Genomic DNA, 23,959 nt, shown 5'->3' with positions numbered 1-23,959 from the left:
AAATCAAAAAAGGAAATTTCACATGTCAGAAATGTAGTAATAATTTTTAAACAAGACCAAAATCAGTCATTACACAGGAGAAATGGAAGAGCAGCTTTAAAGCTGTTTAAATGTTCCAATAGAACATCAGTGTTCAAAGACTTTCTAGTTATCTGACTAGAAATACTATGTATTTGCCCTCCTGTCAATACATTTTTCCAGTCTTCATTTTCAGGACACGGATTTTTTGCTATATTGAACCTAGATTATCGGGAGGGGAAGGAGGAGGGGGAGAAAATAATCAATGGAGCAAGAAATCCTTTGCCTGTTCCTTGAAAATTTTTACAATTTCAGGAACGTCTACATTTCACATGCAAATATATGAAAATGTTTCAAATAAAGTTTTACATGAAAACATGTGACTTCCTTCATTAAAACCAGTGTCTTTGGGATTACAGCACTTATTTCAAATGAGTGAAGCAATCTTAAATGTATAGCCATCCAGCTCACACTAGGGTCTTATCACCAGACCCTGACATCAGTCTACCTGGGTGTCATTGCATGACATGATCAGTCTCTGGGTGAAAATAAGTGGAGAAGACTGAGATCTGTTTCAAGTGCATCAGACCACTCGCCAGCTGCTCATCTTGGTTACCTTCCTGTTACCAAAACCCCACCTTGATTAATTTTAAAATTTTAATAAAGTAGGTGACTTTTTTTTTTTCAAACTCTCTTTGAAAAATTTAAAGAACTTATTCTCAGTCCTGCTCTGAATATATCCATGGTGAGTTAAATGTAGTGAAACATTAGCTATGCTGTCTACTGCTACTAAACAAACAAACGAAAAAAAAACAAACCAAACCAAACCAAACCAAAAAAAAAAAAAAAAAAGAAAAGGGCACCATCAGCTCCCATACATGTATATTTACTCACATGGGAATAAGAAAAACTCCTATGTATAATCTCCTGAGAGACATATCCTATTTTACTGCCCAGGTACAGCTCAGATATGTCCACTGAGAAACCCCACACTCAGTTTTCCTTTTCTAAAATTTGGTATTAAAGTCAATGTTTCTTCTTGCTACAGAAAACAGTATTATAAGTAATTCCCAAGGTGCTACATCAAACCCTCAAAAACAGCAAAGGAGAAGCAACTAAGTTTTCTTGGTTAAAAACAAAACAAAACATAAAACAAAACAAAAAACAAACAAACAAACAAAAAAAAAAACACACAAAAAAAAAAAAAAAACCAAAAACAAACCAAAACAAAACCAAAACACCACAAAACCAACCAACCAACCAAAAAAAGAACCAACAAAAACCCCACTGCAAACAAACTCTTGCAGAAGCAAGAAACTTCCATCAAGACCTGTCAAACTTTATCACCAGCATTTTGGCAGGTTTCTTTGTGGTGCTATTCATTTTTGTTTGACACTGATGAATAAAGTCTATGATGTTCTCCACATGACTCCTCCTATTGTTTCCTCAAAACTATGCTCCCAGGCCAATATACTACAGAACAAAGAAATCTCCTTTCCACAACCTCTTTCAGTGATGCATTAATAAGAGATAGTGAGAGAAAGAGAGAAATAAAAGATATAAGACAAAACAGAAGAATAAAATACAATGACCCAACCATAAGTCCTCATCATTTTCGAGTTGAAACAAGAAAGTTTAAAGCAGCTATGAACAGAGAAATCTGACATTTTAAAACCTGATTTAGATCACCCACCATTTTCAAAATACCCTAAAAAGCGACAAAATACATCTATTTTAACTGATTAATTAATTTAACTGGAAAGTAGTTGTGATATTTAATTTCCAATATTAAAAAGAATTATTACATTTTCCTTCTCCAGAGTATGCTTTCATATTTCATTACTCAGACATATTACCATGTAAACCTTTCCAACAGAATCAAGAGCTTCTTCTCCTAACACAGCATGTACACAATCACAGAATCACAGAATCACAGAATGTTAGTGATGGGAAAGGACCTCAAAAGGTCAGCCAGTACAGTCCCCCTGACAGAGCAGGAACACCCAGGTGAGGCTACACAGGAATGTGTCCAGGCGGGTTTTGAATGTCTCCAGAGAAGGAGACTCCACAACCTCCCTGGGCAGCCTGTTCCAGTGTTTTGTCACCCTCACTGAGAAGAAGTTTCCTCTCATATATAAATGGAATCTCTTGTATTCCAGTTTGCACCCATTACTGCTTGTCTTACCATTGGTTGTCACTGAGAAGAGCCTTGCTCCATCCTCTTGACACTCACCCTTTACATATTTATAAACATTAATGAGGTCACCCCTCAGTCTCCTCTTCTCCAAACTAAAGAGACCCAGCTCCCTCAGCCTTTCTTCATAAGGGAGATGGTCCACGCCCTTAATCATCTTTGTTGTCCTGCGCTGGACTCTCTCCAGCAGTTCCTTGTTCTTCTTGAACTGAGGGGACCAGAACCGAACACAGCATTCCAGGTGTGGTCTCACCAGGGCAGAGTAGAGGGGAAGGGGAACTTCTCTCAACCTACTAACCACCCCGCTTCTAATACACCCCAGGATGCCATTTGCCTTCCTGGCCACAAGGGCACAGTGCTGGCTCATGGTCATCCTGCTGTCCACCAGGACCCCCAGGTCCCTATCCACTACACTGCTCTCCAACAGGTCGTTCCCAAACTTATACTGGGACCGGGGGTTGTTCCTACCCAGATACAAGACTCTACACTTTCCCTTGTTATATTTCATTAAATTTTTCCCTGCCCAATTCTCCAGCCTGTCCAGGTCTCACTGGTTGGCAGCACAGCCTTCTGTTAGTCTGTTTTTCCAGACAATCTCAATTGCTTATCAATGAGTTTACATGTGATTCAGTTAATGTTTTCCCCATCTCTTCTTGGGTACATTATGGTATGTTCTCCTTCTTATTCTTCCTCTCTATCAGTTCTCCTCAGCCTGATGTGTAAAATAGCATCCAGTAAGGAGTATGAAAGCTGGTTTAGGGCCTCCAGCATAAAAGTGACCTCTAGACTCTTACTGCCCACTCAGAAATCCTAACGATCTGTAACAAAAGGAGAAGTAGAAAGAAAAATTCAAATATGATAACTGAAATAATTTTTCAGTGGAGGTCACAGATCTTGATGCAGTCCAGGATTAAAAACAAACAAACAAACAAACAAAAAAAACCCACAAACAAACAAGTATCATGGTGTCTATATTCCATTTTTTTTCTTTGATAGTGAAAAAAACAGCAAAGCAAATGTTTTATGGGAGTGTCTACGCTAGTTCCACTCAGTCCCTGGCTTCAGGGCACCTTTTTCTGTCTGTGTTTCATAAGAGATCTGGAAACTGAGAGCAGTCTCACAGCCTGCCTGTGTTGCATCCTATGAGAAAAAAGCATGTATAGCTCACTCACAAACACAAGCACTGCCTTTGCCTCCAGCCCCTTCACAGTGCCAGTGCTCCCATTTCACCTTGTACCCACGCACGGTGCGAATTACCCCCTGCTCTACTACAAACAGTCTGGGCAAGAGGAATGTACCTTTGCAGGAACAAATCTTCTAAAGCACTAAGCAGTGCCTTCTAACTCTCTTGTACGCAATTTAACTCAAAAGCCATCACATTAGCTATCAGTGGTTTGGAAGGTGTTTTGGTTTTACTGTGTCTAATGTATTACTAGATTTCCCAATACACACACAATATGTATAAATATTTGAGACACTAGTTGGAACTCTGCCCAAACACTTACAAACGTGATTACACCACTTAACATCAATGTGAGGGCTAGCATAGTAACACTGTAGCATACCCTGACCTCTTTTCCTATTACTCTGAAATCTGAGCTGCTTCTCAAAGTAAGTAATCAGCGCTCTCATTCGGGTTCAGATTCAAGAATGCAGTCCAAAATTAGAAAATAAAATCAGAGGAGGAAGATGATGTGGCTCCAGTGTCAGGTGAGTGAATACAATGCCTTCCACCCAGAGGTCTCCAGCACAACATAACACAGTCATGTGCAACCGAGAGCTGTCACTGCCACAGCTGCTCTTTGGTTGTGGGTGGGATGATGTTCTCAGACTAGTTCCTAGTGGACAGATATGTGTATCACTTCAAAAATAACAAAGCCCTCACAACTGCTGCTAATTAGCTGCCATCTCAGCAGTTTCAGCAGCGAGACTGCAGACCTCTGAGCTGCTGAGATTAAAATGTTTTCTAATCCCTAGAAATGCTCAATCCAGAGCAGGGAATAAAGTAAAAGGTTCATTGAAAGGGAACTTGCACTGGTGCTGTCTTTGCGGTCCATCTTCTGGAGATAATTAAGGCCTTAATTTTCTAAGGCTGTCAATCTTACATCTTCCATGAGCACTAACATTCACTTGATCTTTGTATTTTGTTTTGTTGAGAGAAGGAGCAGGAAGAAAAAAAAGATAGAAAGAAGCCTTTTGGAGTGAAATAAATAGTCATCCTATTTACATCTGGAAACTGATTGAATCCCAAATTGTCAGTGACTCGAGAAAAAAAAATGTAAGTTCCTCAGCCTTTTTGATTCCCAAGTACATGAAGAAGGAATAAATAGCACAGTAAAACTTTACTTTCACATTTAAATACTTGTTCTCTGAGACATTTTTCCAAAGCCAGTTTGGACACAGTTTCAAATGAGTTATATGAGACATAGAATAGTCATGGCTATTTCTTTTATTACCTGAAATTATGTGATTAAAGCAGAAAAGACTCTTCTCTGAATGAAGCAATTCCTTTCCCAGTAGTGATATTTCTTCATGTTACTGAGATGGTAAAAGAGAGGTATAATTAATCCACTGTCCCTTTATCAAGACCAATAAACAGAGAGCAATAAAATATAATCTGATCGCACCATTATCTCAAATGAATTTTTTATCATCTGTTAGCAACTAAATCATACACTATTTTTCAACAGCTTTTTAATGAGATGAAAGATAATCAGGGCCTGCAATGAAGTGCTGTAATACCCAATTTGAATAATCAGTCTGTTTTCTGTGAAAAAATGAGACCTTTGTGTGCCACTTTGCAAATGCACAAAATGTTTGTGACCTCCAAGAATTAAAAATAAGGTGACCTGCTCAGGAATGCACTCAAAGGTACTCAAATGTTGCACCCCAAATTTCACCTACATATTCACAATGTCAGGAGGAGTCATTCCACCAATTGCAGATTGGACCTATATTAACATTAATCTGCAATCAGATATTCATCTCAGTGGTCAGTATTTGTAATGAGCTTCATACAGCAGTGAAGGTTAATCACAAACTTAGTGGTTATAAATTTGCATTAATGTGCAGTTCTAGTCAAGCACAAATGCTGCCAGACCTTCTTAGGGTTAGAAAAGCTGATTATATTCACTTGGTATCCCATTGTTTGTTCATTTTCTCCACTACACATTAAGCCTGAAGGTGCATATTTTTATTACAGTATCTGGAACACTAAACATATTGAATTAATAGCAAAATAATAATAACACTATTAAAACCATCAATATCAACACAGGATACTACAGAACTAATGCATTTCATTTTCCCACCTTTCCAGGATTTTTCAATTAGTTTTCTATTTTTAAAAGTCAAAGGACTTTAAAAAGTAACTCTTAATCTCATCTTTCTTGAAAGAAAGCAGCAGCTACTTAATCACCCTGTACCTGGTACTGTAAATGTGAGATGAAATTCAATAACAAAGAGAAATGTAACATTTTTCACTTGTAAAGCAGTGCATTCAAAGTGTTATAAAATCTAATCCTCATCTGGGATAAACCAGCATAGTTTTGTTCACTTCCTCTAGACCAGCTCATTTCTAACATTACTAGGTTAATTCTGTTTTATTTAGCTGACCAAACTCTCATCAGATATTCAGCCTGCTTTTTTTCATTCACATGACTGGCTGATTAATGACACATCTCTGAGCACCTTTGAAAGCTAAACCAGTGCACAACCTCTTTAGTAAGACTCTTGCTTACTAGTGCTAAACTTCTATAATAAATTAACATTGTAAGGAATGATAGCAAGTTAGACATAAATGGCTTTTGCAAATTATTAAGCTCAAAAAAAAAAAATTGTAAAATATGTTTTTTTTACAGCTATACTTTCAAACACTGAAAGCATTACTCTTACTAACAGATGAGATTATTAAGTATTAGCACTTGCACAGTGATTGTTACATTTGACGCACTCTACAATAAATAAATAATCAGTCCTTACCACTGCTCAAACAGGTTGTGAAGTGTCAGAAGCAGAGCTCAGTGACCATAGATATTTCAGCCTGCCCTGAAACTAAGAGAAGATGGTATTAACTAAATGCAACATCTCGTTCTAAATAAATGCAAGAGGAGAAATTAAAACAAAATAAAAATATTTATGTCACAAAACATTTGAAAGAGACTCTTACACCTCTCATAACTCTTTGTGACATCTAGTTTTAGTCCTTTCTGAGTGGTAGAGTTTTAGGGAATCACTTCCATTCAAATTTGAGTTATTTTTTTACACTTTATTCATACTACTGCACAGAAGATGAGAATGCAAAGGGAGAGCTCTTTAAAAAAGCTTTTTCTACTTGGAAAACTATTGACTTACTATTCTCTATTCTACTGTCAGAGATAATTAAAGGCAGAGACAAATAATCTCAACTAATACAAACATTGTGGCTAGTACCAAAAAACAGCTAACACTTCAAAAATTTACTAAGTATCACTTTTTCTTCAGGACCATTTAGCATCCTATTCTGCTCTTGTCACTGCTGAGCACCTTACTAAGTGTTTTGCTTAATAGTACTGATACATTAGGTTTAACAAATAATTATCAATCACACATATTTTCTAAAATAGCTCTTCAGTTTTAAAATGAGTTTATAGTTGATTTTCTGCTTGCCTTGAAATAACATGTAAATTCCAATGCTCTAAATATACCATAAAATGTTTTCCTGTTTCAGCTGCAATGCATCATTTTAGGTGATCCAAGGTATCATGACATGAAAATGAGATCAACCACAAGAATGCTTACAATTTGCTTGAACTATGCATTTTGTTCGTCTTTTGCAGAGGAGAAAATCACCTAGGAGTTATTTAAAATATTCTAGGTTTATTTTCTATCTGTGAGTTTATAAAAAATTCTAGTTTTCAACCTCTTGAATATAGAAACATTGAGAAATTACTCAATGTGATACTCATTGCATCAAATGATTCAGTCTAGTCTAATGTTTTGTTGCATTTCTTGACATCATACAACAGTGTAGAACTCAATCATTTTTCATATAATCAAAGGTGACAGGTTTCTGTCTACAACAAAGTGTGACCTCAAATAAGAAAAATATTTCATGAGCAATTATTTAGTTGCCATTGGAAACAAGGACTCTTTAGGAGAAACAGAACCACTTTCTTTGACTGTGTTCACGTACCTATATTTACCTCTTTCACTAAACTTCTGTAATACACATTTAAAAGGAAACAAATATCTACTTAGCAAAAAATGAAACAAGATGACTACATATTAAAAGATTCTCTAGCTTCCATCTTATTACACTCATTATATATGTGATCATATCTATAATGTTACAAGAACCCATGAAAGGATATTTGGTAAATGACTATGCTGTCACAGGTTTTTTCTACTTATCATAACTTGGTTGCTGCCTTTTAACAAACTTAAATAACACACAAAATGCGTACAGTATAGATGATAAACTACTAATTGGTTCATCTTACACTTCACACTATGAAACTTTTGACAGGTCATTTGGAGATTGCAGTACTAAACTTGCTGTAGAACCGATTCAGAACAGGAAGAAACAGGCTGCCAAATATACAATATATATCATTTACATTTAATACACAGCCACAATCTCACTTTCATTTATTTCCTGACAAATCAGGATGCCAGCATAGGGTAAAACTATGAGATTTTAAGAGAAATTCATTACTATGTGGCATTTGGGCCTGAAATAATTCACTTTTTCTATTAAGAACTTCATATGTTCAGGAACTCTACAAGGTTATATAAAGGCAGATTCCAAACACTGATAAATCATGTGTGTTTCTCATAACAAGTTGCTTGAGGACAGAGCAAGAAAATCCCTATACAGAATATAAATGCTTTGTGAATCAGCATCACTGAGAATATTTTAAAGAAATATCAGTGACATGCTTGGTTGTTCTGTTTTAAAATCTTGTACCAAGATGAAAATATACATACATTTTCAAAATTCTCCACAACAAGGTTTTTTCTGTGCCTTCTCTAGGTCCCCCTATAAATAATAGATTTCAACTACATCTTGAAAATACATCTTTGAAAGTGCATGGGTAAGAAGATAACAGCTGTGTGGTTTCACCACAGCTAATTACTGACCTGATGATTCTCTGTAGAATATATGCAGGTTATTTGACTACAAACCTACTTGGTTTGTAGTCAAACTATAGTATTGTCACAACAAGTGAGTCACTTGTCAAACATTAACATTGTGATGGCAATGAGTTTCTAACATGTCTGAATCATTGGTTCAACAAGTCTGCATTCTGCAGAATTAAATAGTTGAGAGATGCTAAGGTGAGGATAAAAAGAGGGCCCAAGGATACAAAATTTAACTTAGAGGCACTAACAGATCGTACCCTGCACAAACAACATCAGTTTACCTGATTAAATGCTGACTTTAACTGATTCAACACAAATAAGGCTTGCACTCTGTTGGTTCGGGAGGTATTTTCTCAGACATGGATCATTGAACCAGCAGACCATAATGTCTTCTTTAAAAGCCTGTTATGATCTATTTATGTAGCTTTAGAGCAATTACAGACAAGTTCTTCCAACATGTCTACTCTCTATCCACATTATATTCTAATGCCAAAAAAACAGTGCTGTTCCCTAGCAGGAAATAAACACCACATGTTTAGAGTATCATGTTTCCACAGCTAAATTTTGTTTTCTTGTTTTTCATAAATGTTGTTAGAATGTTCATTCAAAGAACTGAATGCAAACAGAAGGGGACAAGGAAAAAAAAGTAATGCATCCCTGAAAATGTTCAAGGCCAGGCTGGATGAGGTTCTGAGCAACCTGATTTAGTTGAAGATGTCCCTGCTTATTGCAGGGGGGTTGGACTAGATGACCTTTAAAGGTCCCTTCCAATCCAAACTATTCTATGATTCTATGACCTCTGGTAAATTATGATCCTAATCCCCTTCCATTCTTTGAGAATTAGAAACCCCTCAGAAACAGAAGTTCAGAACTGGAATTTGCAAACCATTTTTCAAACAGCTCTTACTAACCAGAGTACTTACTGTAGCATAATCTCCATTACTATCTTGATATAATAGCTAAAATAACTGTCATTTTTTTACTTTCATTTCTAAAAGTTGACCAGTATTCTAGGGTCACACCCAGTAGCAGACTGATACCACACAGAATTGGTTTATTTATTCTCCCAGCATGGGCACACGAAGCACACCACAGCCAGAAGCTGTGCACGCTTTTCAATGTTTTGCTGGAATTAAACCACAAATACTTAGGCTCATCCTGGTTTATACAGCAAAAAAACCAAGAGGTTATCAATCGTGGTATATCAAGTATATGGATGGACAATAAATCGGGTATAAAAAAAGTTCCTTACTCTGGCAGAGAGCAGAATGACCTTCTGTATTCAGAAGTTGCATCAAGAGAGGTTCTAAAGAGAGGAAGGCACAGTTCTTTAGCATTAAGGGCAGTTTTTGAAACTATGTAAAGAAGACACGTATTAGCTAAATACAAACAATTTTAATTAATAAAGGTCAATTAATATTATTCTCTGACCTGTGCTACACAGGATCCAATGTGCATAACTAATAATTGTTTTATGCCTGAAAAAAATCTGTAAATCCATGAACATGTGTGGTGGTACATGATATGAAAATCAAAAATATTTTGCTTGAAAAGCCCAAAACAGTAAAATTATCCACATAATTTATTTCGCTAGTGGTTGATTGTAGAATATATGTCTGAAAGAGGAATAAAAAACAAGCAACCAAATAAAAAAAAACAAACAAGCAAGCAAACCAACAAAACACGAACATATTTTTTGTCCAGACTTTAGAACACAGTTTAATAATGGACAAATTATTGTAGCAGAGGTGCTCTGATGAATAATATGCAAGAAAAATAGTTTTTACCAGAGACATAACTGCTAAGAAAATGTAAAAACCTAAATAATGAATGGGAAGCCAGGATTAATAAACAAGTTTTCTCCTCTTAATCATAGCAGTAGATATACTTTTCTAGAACATCCTTTACAAATATCATTAAATATCTGTTCCAAGTTTTTATTTCAAAACCTCCTCACTGCATATTCAGTATCCCCATACATAGAAAGTATTTCCCAGGAAATGTTGAAAACCAGGTTATTTTTTTTCTCTCTAGTTGAAGGCAGCCATTTATTGTGGGAAAACCCAGGATAAAGTTTTATCTTGAAAGATTTTATTGTTAGTTTGTTTTCTATTGTTATAGACTCTTAAAAATTAGTTGGAGGGACAAAATATAGGCCACCCCAGAAAATACTCGAGTTATGACAAAGATTGACCCTGCAAATATTAGAATTTGAAAATTCTAGGAAGGAAGTATTTATATATGAAGAAAATATGTATCAAGAAGTATGTCATGTCGACTTTTTTGCTAACTTCCTTTCTCATTTTTGTCCAAGGCCTGTCTTAAAAATTCCATTAATATTTATCTATGTTGTAGGGATTTTTGGGAGACTGTGGCTGTTTAAACAATATATTTGAAGCAATTAGTAGAAAAGATGTCATGGCAGAGGTAGTTTTCTCTCAGTGTGCTAAGAATCTGAGCAGCTTTCAGTCTGACCACAAGAATCAAATAAGATATCATCTTTGAAATCAAGTTTGATGTCTTTATTAGATTACATAAAACATCTGTTGGCCTCCTTGAAAGTATTTAACACTCACAGGGACCACTGTGGGTTTCATGAAAACAGAGGGCTCATTCACAAGCTGAAGAGAACAGTTATTGGTCATAGTTCATGGATCTCTACATAGCCTACAAGTGCAATTCTGTCCTCATTTTCACCACAATATTGCATCCTTTTTTCAGAAGATTTGGCTCCTTTCACAGATTCCTATTATCTGATCTGCTGACATGGAAAATATGGATTGGAGGCTAGATAAACTCTCCTTTCCAAAGCTATAAATCCCATTAATGAAACTTCTACGATGAAATTAACTATTCACTCATTTGAGCTTAAGCTGAGAAGAGTAAGTGATAGCTCAGACACTACTACCCTTTGCAGTAAACCAGCAGTACTTGCAGGTGATTCACAAAAACCACAAGCTGAGCTGCATTTTTTGATTCTACCAAATAAGTCTGCTGACCTCAGACTAGTAACAAAGACGTGGTGCTTTTTCTCATACAACTATTTTTTCAGAGAATCCTTACAATAAATTAAACACCCTAGCACAGTTCACACATTGAACCATCACTGAAGTAAGAGATCTGGACTAGTTCCAGAACACCAGCGATATTTTGCTCACTTGAGTTTAGTTTTAATGTAATTTAGAACATTGCATTTCTCAGTTCATTAGAAGCTGAATCAGCAGACAAAAAAAAAATCTGTCCTGATTTATCACAAATTCAGCTACAAGATCCAAACTTTCAGTTTTAAAAATACTTTTGTTTTCTTTAATATGTAATTACAACATAGCAGTTCAAATTAAATTATTGTAGGGTTTAGGTGGTTGTAGGGGTTTTGTTGTTTTATTTTTTTTCCCCTTCCTGGGACCTAGTGACCCAAGATGTTTTAAAATTCAGGGGAAACAAGTAAACAAACAACCCCGTCTCAGGTAGAATAGAGGCTTAAGGTGTGGTAGACAAAAACAAGGAAAAGTTTGGAAGTGGAAGAGATTGCTGCTCCAGTTTACCTTCTGAAATATTCATGTTTTCAGTTCTATGCATAAAAAAATACATAAACATTTAGCAGTACAGGAAGTCATAACTGAAATTGTTTTTAAAGGATTACTTTAAGTGGAAATTTGCAAAGACAAATGACCCATGGTACAATGAATGAAAGTCAAACACAAATTAAGTTTACTTGCCATCATATAAACAGTACTTGCAGGGGAACTAAATATAGTAGCACTTGGATAAAAGGTATACCTTAATTTTTTAATGGGTCCTTTTAACACGTGACAAAGCCAAACAAAATTATACAGTTTTGTCCTTACTGGCCCACTTACACTGCCTGCTCTAAATGATGATGATTTTTAAGAGTTTATACTGACACTTCCAGAAATCACTGTTTTTCTGATTTTTTTCTTTTTTTTTTTGGGCCTTACCCTGGCTTCTACTTCCTAACATAGTGCCACTGGACAACAAGAATTACTGATAACTGACATATCAGAGAGTGTCTGTTGTGACATATCACTTCCTTATACTTATTCAGAAGACAGCTACTAGAATTGGAATATGTTCAACACAGCTTCCTTATTCAGAACATAAAATGTAAACTACAAGTTATTTCAGCCACCTTCAGAAGAAAGTGAGCATGTCTACTCAGCACCTTCAAAACTTCACCAATATTTTGGAGTTTCTGATCCATATCTCCATCTGTATGTATCCCTTCCATTTTACCTTGTTTCTTAATATTTATTTCCATCAACAGAGCACGTTTTACTGTGCAATGAAGAATTACTAAACCATTACATTCAGATGTTGGTCCATGTCTTATTCTTTATGTCACTGCACCCAGAAAGTAAGTGTAAGCCAATAGTTGTTGGGTAATGTCTAGAGATAGGGTGGTTAAAAGAAATATCATTATATATCTATTCTAGATGGGTGTATTGTTCTGTAGTAAAACCTATTTGTATTCTTATTCTTCTTTTAGAGGAAGGCTAGAAGAATCAATAATTTCATTCAGCTTACACCAGATGTCTCAAGCTTGGTGGTACAAGTAGTTCCTTCACATCTTGGAAAAAGAAGAAAAATCAAAATTTATTATAACATTCGAGATTTTCACAACCCATAGCATTCATAACTTAGTATATAAAGTTTCTTCTTTCAGGTTGGGGATACTCTTCCACATGTGCTCTTGCTCTATGGCTCTTGCTTCCTATCTATTGATGTTTAACATCAGAAGAACACTTAAATTCTTAAAAAAAACAGCACTGATTTTATTAGCAACTCATTAGTAGCTCATATCAATAGCCAATAAAATTGAGTTGAACTGGATCAAATTTAGTCAAAACATGCCTTTCTCAAAGCTAAAATAGTTTGCATTCAGGCATCAGCTTTAACAGTATTTTCACTAGGAAAATGGAGACATAGCAAACAGAAGGAAACTTTAAAACGGGATGAGATTCTTTCTTAACATTACATCCAAAATGTTTTACTGCGGCTATGACATAGAATTAGATCTAATAGCCTAAACTTACCACTTAGGAAATTGCCTTGCCTGGCTAGACTGTAACTTCCATTCACAATCTAGTGAAAATGTGTCATTTTATGGTGGGAATGCAGTTCCTTAAAGGTTAATAATACTCCAGCGTTCTCACAGAATTTTATCTTGTGAAAAGAAAAGTTCTTCAAAATTTGTATAAATGCTGGGAATAGACTCGTGGAGAACTTTAATGCTTTCAGGAAACACATTTCAGGAGCAAAGACACTAAAACAGAGTAAGAACTGATAAAAGCAAAATTAAAAATTTAGCTTCAATAACTCAGTCACTGATGATAATGATTTCAAATGGATTACTGTGGTGTACTCTGGTCACAGTATCACTGGTCTGATGTATGAAACCAACATTGAAAATCATGTTTTTCTCAGCTTACTCAAATGACATTCAAAACTGTTTCTGATGTAGCAAAGACTTCTGCCAGATCTCCCAGGCCAGACAGACAGCTAACTATATTTTTCCCAAACTGAAGACTGCAGTTTTAAAGAGACAGAAATTACCATACAATTGCACTTACCATTCCAAGTGCAGAAAAAAAAATAAAATAAATCAAAAGTTGCTGTTCAATGAAATTCTCTTTCTCAACTGATACATGGCACCTCCATAGCTTCTACTGAAGCACATCTACTAAAGAACAGTTAAAGCTCCCTCAGTAACAAACATTACATTGAAGGCACTGACACATGATCATCAGTGCTGGGGAAGGGGAGGGAAATCAGAGATGTATATGTCCAAGAGTCAGTGAAATATTACTAATTTTTATAAGGTGATCCATATTTTTCTTATCTGCAGTACAGGCTTACTATAAAATATTATATACAAGAGATACACACAAAGAGAACTCAGCCTTAGCTCCCACACAGAGTTACAAATAGAAGGTACTAGCCACATAGCCTTAGGTGAAAAAACTTTAGTATGTCGAAGTCTTAGCAATAGCGAGATAAGAGCAAAGACACCCCAGTATTCCCATGAACTCTGGAAACTTCTCCTTATAGCCAGAGTTAACAGGTTTTCCAGCAGAGTACAAGATGTATTTACACAAAAGCCTTCCGATTACTACAACCACTCTTTTAAAATTAATATTTATTTACTCCGTAACAGGAAAATGAGAGTGAATATGAATCTCTGTATAAATAAATATAAGCCAGAAAAGGGTGCTTAAGCTAATATGAAGAGCGATTAATTTTGATTATTGCAAATAATGTCTTAATGACAGAATTTATTCAGTTAACTGTCACGTATGTTATTTTCTAAACTGAAGATTTTCCAGATAAGAATCAGCATTTCCAGCATTTATTTTCTAGTATTGTTTGAGTTTCACACTACTTTTCTGCAACAGTTCAATTGCCAAATAATTAAAAAATGTAAAACAAACAAACAAAAAAACATAGTCAACACACAGCATTGTTATGATTCTTGAATAAATTTGAAGATTAGAAGATTTTTAGAACTCAGTGATGATGGGAAAATTTAAAATATATTCAGTTAAAAAAAGAATAGGTGAAGTTACTTTTTAAAGTGCGTTACAGAAACCCTATCACAACAAAAGGTCAGCATTGTTCAGCAATGTAGTTATTCATATCTTGGTCAGTTGTTGAATCTTCAAAAACAAACAAACAACAACAACAAACGTAAACAAAACCAACCGCAAACAAACAAACAAAAATAATAAACAAACAAACAAACAAATAAGTAAATAAATAAATAAATAAATAAACACCACAAAACATAAATAAAAATTTCATCTGACAGGTTTTGTATGAGGAGTCATGTATGCTTAGGTAAGACTTTGTCCATGCATATTCGTTTTCTCTAGATAAAACTGTTCTTTCACTCTCTCTCCATTGATTTTCAGGCAGAGTTTTTTAGTTTTGTCTCCAGAAATAACAAAGTCCCCACTTCACAAAGTACTCAGTTAATAATGGTGCACTTTCCAGTATTTTTCTATTGAAAGTGAAGAGGTTTCTACAATGAATGGAAGGAGTTTTGGTCACCTTGCTTATTCAATTTACTTCCCTTCTATGAAAACCCAGTCAACGTGCTCACTAATTGGAGATTTTGCCAGTGTAAGTTTTCTCAGCAATGAATTTTTAGCTATAATTCACATTAGAATTGTGTGAAAACAGGAAAAAAAAAATGTCAACAAGCTATCATGCTAGTCAAGAGGCTGCTTAGCTGAAACAGTACACCTTGCATTATGAGCCATCCCTTCCACTGGGCTAATCAGACTTTTAGACTGTTGACTACTCTACATGCTCATTTGTGGATATAAACCATATACCTGAGGTCTTCTCAAACATGACCTAGATTTCATTGTATTCCAGAAACCAGATCCCGCAAATAAACAATTTTGGAAGTGTATAACACTTGATTTATTTTTTTCCCCAAATCTGATGGAGTTCTTCTTGAAGGAGATAATTTAAAGGCAGACATTTTCAGATTTCTTCAACCCATATGAAATATCAAAAATTACTTAGTAAGTTCCCTAACATAGATCAAGATAGCTAAAAGATATGCTCTTAAATTCTAATTGCATTAAAATTTCTATTCAGGAGCATGAATCAAAGCATTTCACCTGTCAGTATCCACTATCTCCAGTCTTCTCCAGCACGAAATGAAACCTGCCAGACCTTTTTCATAACTACAAAGAAGATAAAGAGATATTAACCATTTTTTATTTCTTCGTCTTTGTCAAACACTTCTGACTTCAGAAATCCTGTATACTTAACTCTCTTCAAATCTATGTAGGGCATTATAAAATGTTCAGACAACTCACTATGAGATCTATTTTATCATCTTCTTTAGTCATAAGGAGAGAGATATTCCTCAGAAGTATAAAACACAGTTTCTTAACCTTAGAAGGTGCCATATTGAGATTGGAGACTGTCAGACATATAGTCTGGAAGGGATAAGAACTCTATGTATATAGTGTATGTGTACCAACTGATGAATATCTACTTGACACATTTCTTTCCTTCCTTCCTCAATCTTTTAGGCACTATGGCATTTACAGTCAAAGTATAATATCACGAGGAGAAAGCAGAAAAAGGTAAATTCTGATAAATTCTGTCGAAAAAAGAAAGCTATTCTGGTTCTACCCTTTCACCCTCCACAGAAATTACTATGCAGACCAGATTTCTGACAGTAAAATAAACCTGAAAGAACATCATGAAATCCCAACGGAGTTGTCAAACTCCTAGAAAAAAGATGTATACGTATGGTTGAATTATTATGAAACCTCCACATTTCTGATAACACTATATATTTACAGAATACACCACAAACCATTATGAGACAGTTTCATTCTATAGACCACAAAACATTATTTGCTCAGGATGAGGCGAGGTCTGCATGAAACTGAAAATCAAATAAATAAATAAATTGATAAATAATGTATCAGCTAGAGTTGCTCGCAGAAAAAAAAAATAACCAAGGGTTCTGTGGAAACCAATCCACATGAAACATTAATTCCAGCAAAATGGAAATGATGCTTTTTTATTCAGAACCAAGTATCCTTCTTGGAAATTCAATATAACATTTAATCTTTGGCCCTTCAAGAAAGAAAATTTCTCTCAGTCTTCATAAACTGAGAAAAAGGAACTTTTTTCTTAGAAATATTTAGTTTTCAACTGGTGATATTAACATAGAGCAAGGCGGGAGAGCGGAATAGTTACAAGGAACAGAATTCCATTAATATTCTTTGCTTTTGCTTTTTAATTTTTATTACAAAGCAAAGCAAATTAAGTAGTGAAACACATTATAAACCTTGAGTTGAGGATATCTTCATAACTTTTTATATATTAACAGAGAACTGTGTGTTTACACATGCAATGCATATCTGTGAAGTTGGGTTCCCAGGAAATTTTATGTAAAATAAGATACTTTTTATGTTTCCACAGTTCTGGAGGACTTGCAAGACAGTATTCAGAAGAGTTATGAGCGACAACAAAACATCTAACCACAGTTCCATCAGCTCACTTGCTTTTCTCCCCAGACTTCTTAAAAATCCTATAGATAATAGCCTTATCTGCAATGCAAGTCCTCCAATAGTTAGTATCCTATCCACAGAATGTAAAGTCAGTTTTTTACATTACAACCATCCATGCTCACCTAGTAAATATCCACAAGCTAAACAACTAATCAGCCAAATACCAACCCTGTCCAGTACAGAGAGTCCCAGGGCCTGAGCACCTCATCCATCTCTTCCTTCTTTCCTTCCTCCTGAAGCAGAAGTCATGTCTCAGATGCATCGTGACAATCTACAAACAGGCACCAGACATCACCTGATCTCACATTTGAGTTCTTCTATATTAAAACACAGTGTGGCAGTTGCCCACCCCCTTGAGGTCCAAGCCTTCAATACTTCAATAGGGCAGTTGATGGTTCTTTAGTACCTTTTGTGCTCTTCTGTGCCTGTGCCCAGGTACTCACCTGGGGTGGTGGCTGACAGTCATGTCCTCTCCGCTGGTGGCAGGGTGACTTCACCTCCACCCAGCTGGGGGGCAGGAGGGGTGGAACCCTCAGTCGATTGACTCGGTCCTCAACAAAGGAGGTTCCCAGAGAAGCTGAGAACCTTCTGGATCATGTTGTAATGCCCACAACCAGATCTGACCAGGCTACAAAATGGGGTCCCTGCCGAAGATCCCTTTTGAGTGGTCTTCTCAGAGCAGTGGGTCTGTGAACTGGAGCCCTCCCCTTAGACTGGGATGCCGTCCAAGAGGATTTCCTGGGATTGAGAGTGCCTCAACTGCTCCTGTGGTGAGTGGTTATTTACTGGATATATCCTTGAATGAGTCCTTGCCCAACCCAGGCAAATGTGAGTCCTCACTTAACACAGGCAAGTGATTATTTCTTGTGGCTGCCCAGGAGTGAGAGGCCTCTGGTTGTGTTTCTTGTGAGTGTATGCATGCACATTGTGGATCCTCATTATTCTTATGTTGTTGTACCCCAAAAATCTCCTCAACTGATATCTGAATCTGTATTGTATGTTGTCAGAGTGCTAAATAATTGTATAAATCCTATTTCTTGTTGGTTTATTGGCTACACTGTTCCGGCTAGAATGAAGTCTGTTTTGGAACTTCTCTGCCTAAAATTGCCTTTTGGGGTACCTCCATGACACACAGGTAGACTGAGAACATCAGTTTCCAATTTGAGGGATATTTTCGTATGCAACATGCATGTGTGCTTATATTCATCCTCAAACATAGATGTTTTATGTGGCATTTTGCAGCCCATGAATTTTCAGCATATCAGAAGTTCTGAAATATTTGTTACAGCTCTTCAATTGACTAAGAATAGTGTCATAGGTTTTGCTGTGCTCTCACACTTAAAAATATGAGATAAATAAAACCAGATAAACTTACATAACATTTACAGACTGATATTAAAAAACCAGTTGTCAGAAGAGCAATAACTACTGAAAATAGGTCAAGCTGTTTAAAAGACCGATATCAGAAGAAATCAGCAAAATTTTGCTTTTTTGTTGTCTGTGTTCAAAGTAAGGAGTATTTATTTTCAATCTTAAAAATCTTGTTTAAATTATACAAAATAATTCAAATGCTAGAAAATATATTTACTTAAAAAAAAAAAAAAGAAAAAACCCACAAAACTACTCAAGTTCAGTTGAACTGTGAAATATGGGACTGTTAAAGTCTGAAGACATTTGTCTTTAAAACTGTATTTCTCTTCCAGATAACATGTAGCCTAACCTGCCAAAATTAAAGGTTTTTCAGATGTTAGTTCACTTGCTGCAATACAAGAAAAGGTCAGAAAGCAAACTGAAAAAAGAGTCTAGACAGCTTTAACCTCAAGGCTGTACTTTATTCCAAGAGACAGCGTTATCAGTCATATTATTTCCTATAAAAATAAAAAGAACTAATAAACAGAAAAAATCACAAGATTTAACATTCAAGGATATGACAAGAGGCTACTATTTTGATTTTGTAAGGAGTTTTAAATCATCTGCAACAAAATATCATTCACCTTACTTGAACATTCAGATAGTATTTTCAGCTTATGAAATAGCCCGAGATCATTGAACTCATAGTGAATTTCTGAGTTATTTAAACACACAGAGATAAGATGGGGCAAAACGATAAACAAAACCTCCAAAATTGTTCTTAGAAAAAAACCCAAACACACAAAAATCCTGGAAGCCCACTTGAAGTAATTTATTTGGTATAATTTATCCATATGTAATTTGTTGGATTAAGCTAAACATTGCTTTATTCCATAGAGTTAAACAGATATTTTCCACAGTAGTGATGAAAGAATAACAGCTATGTTTGAAATTCTTCAAGTCTTCTTCATAAAAGAATGAGTAGATTATATTCTTCATAACATCATTATTACTAGCAGTGAAAATTCGGAAGAACATTAGGTTAATAAAAAGAAGAAATCAAAAAACATGTTTATTGCAGAATAAGATTGGAAGATCATTCACTGTTATAAAATATTATGATAACCAATTCTTGTCCAGTTTAATGTCCAGTTAAACTAGATAATTTCAAGCATCCTTAGAAAACAAGGAAAGTTCCGCCATGGAGGTACCTACACAGAGCAAGTACTTGCCAACTGTTGAAGTGAAAGTTGAGTCAGGACTGCCGTGACATACCTCAGGATCTAGTTAAACAGGAAGGGTTGAGAAAAAAAAAACAAACAAATGGGCACACAGACATACTAAATTACTGAGTAGAAGCTTTTCCCCAACACTCACCCTTCTTTCTGCTCACCAAAATTTGACTTGCAAAAAAATTGAAACTTTGATCATTTTCATGAGTAAGAATATTTTTATTCTAAAATTGACTATGAAATAGTTTTACCTTTGACATAAGAAACCTGAAAGTTCTAGAAAGACACAGCTTAATGTTTTCTAGTAATTTTATTTTTAAGAAGAAAACTCTTTTATTCTTATACTTCACAAACTTATTATGAGCAATAATGAAGTGCCCCAATATCCCTGAGTCAATGACTTTTCTGTGTATTCAAGGGTCACATATTAACTCGCACTTTTCAAAATCTAATACTGAAGGAAATAGTCCCCCAGATTTTGTGTTACTACATGTAAAATAAACCATCCAACCACAACGTCACCTAATTTCTCAATTTTCACCATTTATATTGAGATTAGTACATATATATGTATGTATTGAACTGTTTAAATTGTATCACACTCTTTTCTTAAAAATATGTCATTTTGTTTGTTTTGGTTTGGGGGTTGGTTTATTTGGTTGGTTGGTTGGTTTGGGGTTTGGTTGTTTGGGGCTTTTTTTGTTTCGCTGTGGTTTTTAAGTGTCAAATATGTAGACAAACTTGTATTCTTCTCTGGAAAGCTGTTCCAGAACATTTTAATTGAATTCTGCACATTACCATGATATCTCACTAATGTGATTTAACTTGCCCTCACATCACTTGTCTGTGGCAAAGAAGAAAAATGGGCCAAGGAGGAAATATACAACTTGCTCGTGATACCACAAAAGACATTAAGCATATTGAATCAAGGTTTTCTCGTACCAGCTCCAATCTCTTAAACATCTTATTTTGCTGAATAATTGAAATTCACTGTTTTGCATCATGCAAATACTTTTGAACTGCAGTAACCACTCATATTTCATGCCATATTACAATGAAGAATGATTTTTTTAAAGGAAACAAATAATTTACATTAAAAACTTCTATGCAATTTATGTTTCTTGGTATATTTTGAACTACCAGTTGTGAAAATAGCCAGAGCAAACTCTTCAGAAAATGACAAAACATCCGTTTACACACTTTCACCTCTTAGTAATTCCCTGTTCCGATAAATACCACCTGTTTCCAGCTCTCTTCTATACAACCAAATATGTGAGGCTCTCTACTTGGCAACAGAAGATCTCCTTGCATGCCACCTGACACTAGCTTTCAACTAATTAAATAATTTCTTTATGAATGCTACATAAAAATGAATTATTTAATGTGAAAAAAATGCTGAGAGTTAAATGAATCTTTTGAGACAGAGCACTGCCCTACAGGGAGGGAAACTGCTGCAGTGCAAGTCTTAAAAGCAACAGAGGATGAGCCAGCCATAAATCCTCCTGCAGGTCAACAGAAGCACATTCTGCAGCAGAAGGCTGCCATTGGGTAGATTAATGCAATGTATATTCTGCCCTGCAGCTGCCAGTTGCTCCTCAGCTCAGGCTGTTTCCCTGAGGGAAGCCAGTACTATTTGAATGTCATCTCCAGTCCCCACCTGCATCGTAGGTCACACAAGGGACTCTCAAAATGGAGGAAAAAAAAAATTAAAAAACCACAGCAAACTCACAAATAGACCACAGCCCACTACAAAATGTCTCCTGGAACCATGAACAGGAGCACCCACACAAATATTACATATGGGAGAATATTTTGAATTTTATTTTTCAGTACTCAGTCTTTTACAGAATTAATAAAATTTAAGGGCTTCATTTGATATGGAATGGAGAAACAGGACAAGAGAACACAGAAAATCTTAAGGTCCATTTGTCTAGCTATAACCAGAGATTAACCTATTGATTTCCTACTGGCCAGAATCTGCAAAAGTATTTTGCATTGTGCATTACAACTTAAGAGTTTATCATAACTTATTACAGTAATTATAGAATGTGATCATACCAATTAAAGACAAAAGATAAACATAATTTTAGGCTCCATATCTATAAATACACCCCAAAGTCTGTGTTTTTACTGAATGTCCTTCGAGAAAGGTTTATTTTTCTTTCTCTCTAAAAAGAAAAAAGTGAAAGGGGAAAAAGAAAGGCTGTCTTTCCTGTATTTAAATGGCTTACTGTTGCTTTGCATATGTTCTTTCTGTTGTTTCAAGATACTGTTGGCAGAGTAGCATACCTCAACACTGTTTTTATCACAGTGTGAAAAACACCAGATGTACAAAATTAAAGTTCAAGTTAATCAAAATATTGCTTGACAAAGCAAATAATTGAATTGCACTTTCAATGCACTGTGGTAGACAATAATTAACACGCAGCATCTTCAACATTTGGATACAACTTCCAATTTCCGTTTTAACATCATAGAATGCTGTCTACACATTTTTTAATGGTACCCCTGATAATAATATATTCTGTTTTTAATCATATTCCACGTTGCAGGAAATGAAGCTTGCAATTTTCCCAGGTGCTTACCAAATTACTACTGCAAGCTAATTCTCATCCCCCAAGTTAAGAGTTTCAACACTGTGCACATTAACAGCCTGCTTATGTTCTTCCTGTACAACAGAAGGTAAGTTAATATGTGCTTCAATTATATCCAGTTTGTGCATTTATAGCACCCTGCGGGCAGCACTGAGAAGGCTGTAAATGTACTTGTTCTGCTTCTTTAATGCTCTACTGTATTACGGGGGGGAGAGAGAGAATTATATCATTTTATCAAGAGAATCAATAAGGAACTCAACTTCATTGTATTGATTCAAGAGGGCTGCTAAGGTACAGTGCTCTCTTTACTTGCTACAAAAAAGCTTGCCTGAGCTTAACTTTTACATATATATTTTCTTCTTCACATATGCGCATGAGCACACATATTATTAAGCCTGTATTTGTCATCTTTAATAAAAAACACATGAAGTGCCTTTTCATGTATTGCAGACACTTTATTTTAAATTAAGATGGAAGATATATTACACAATTGCCTCTTCTAACTGCATCTATTGACCTAACTGAGCAGTGTCTTAAAAGAAGACACTCTATTTTTTCCTAGCTTGTTTATTTTATTGCATGCCAGCCTGAGGTTTCATGAAATAAGTGCACACTTGCACTCCTACAGTTTTGTGTTTTTTTTTTTTCTAATTATTTTCTATGTAACATTCACCTCCCACTAGATGATAAGAGAGTGCATAATCATAGTTTGGTTTATATAAAGTATTTTTAATTGTAACTGCTTTCTTTCTTGTTCTTTATGGAAACTTTCCAGATCTTTGAGGGGAAAAAAAAAAAAAAAAAACATGGAAAAAAGAAATATTTTAAAAATTGAAATAATATAATGGTCTTCTACATCAGGGGACATGACAGCTGTATTTCCTGTAGTTAGGAAAAAAAATCCTTGAGAAAGCTTATATGCAAATTTTTAAACTGACAAATTTTGAAAAATATTTCCTGTCAATTTTCATTCAAATAGATTTTACTATGTAAAATTTCAAAATTAAAACCTTGAAAACAAGAAAAAATCAAGACTATTTTCATTGCTTAGAGAGTGCATGAATTTGGTGTGTGGCATCGAATTAGACAAAAAGGACATGGAATTGCTAAATGTCTACAAAAATCAAATATGCATTTTTATTGCACCACCACATAAATTCATTTTGATTATTTTTAAACAAATTTTCTTTTTAACCTTCTTAAGTTTTTCTTCTTTTCTTCTCCATGACTACAGACATTCTGAAGCACTATTGAAGCAAACATAACTTGAACTTCCTGAAACAGCAGCCTAATTATGTGAACCTTCAAGTCAACCAGAAGCAAAACAAAGGTTTGTCCCTCTACCAGGCTAGGGCAAAGGTAGAGAAGGAAAATTTCAAGACTTTC

This window comes from Columba livia, chromosome 2, assembly GCF_036013475.1.
Source record: "Columba livia isolate bColLiv1 breed racing homer chromosome 2, bColLiv1.pat.W.v2, whole genome shotgun sequence".
Classification (NCBI taxonomy): Eukaryota; Metazoa; Chordata; class Aves; order Columbiformes; family Columbidae; genus Columba; species Columba livia.
This window is presented reverse-complemented; position numbering follows the sequence as displayed.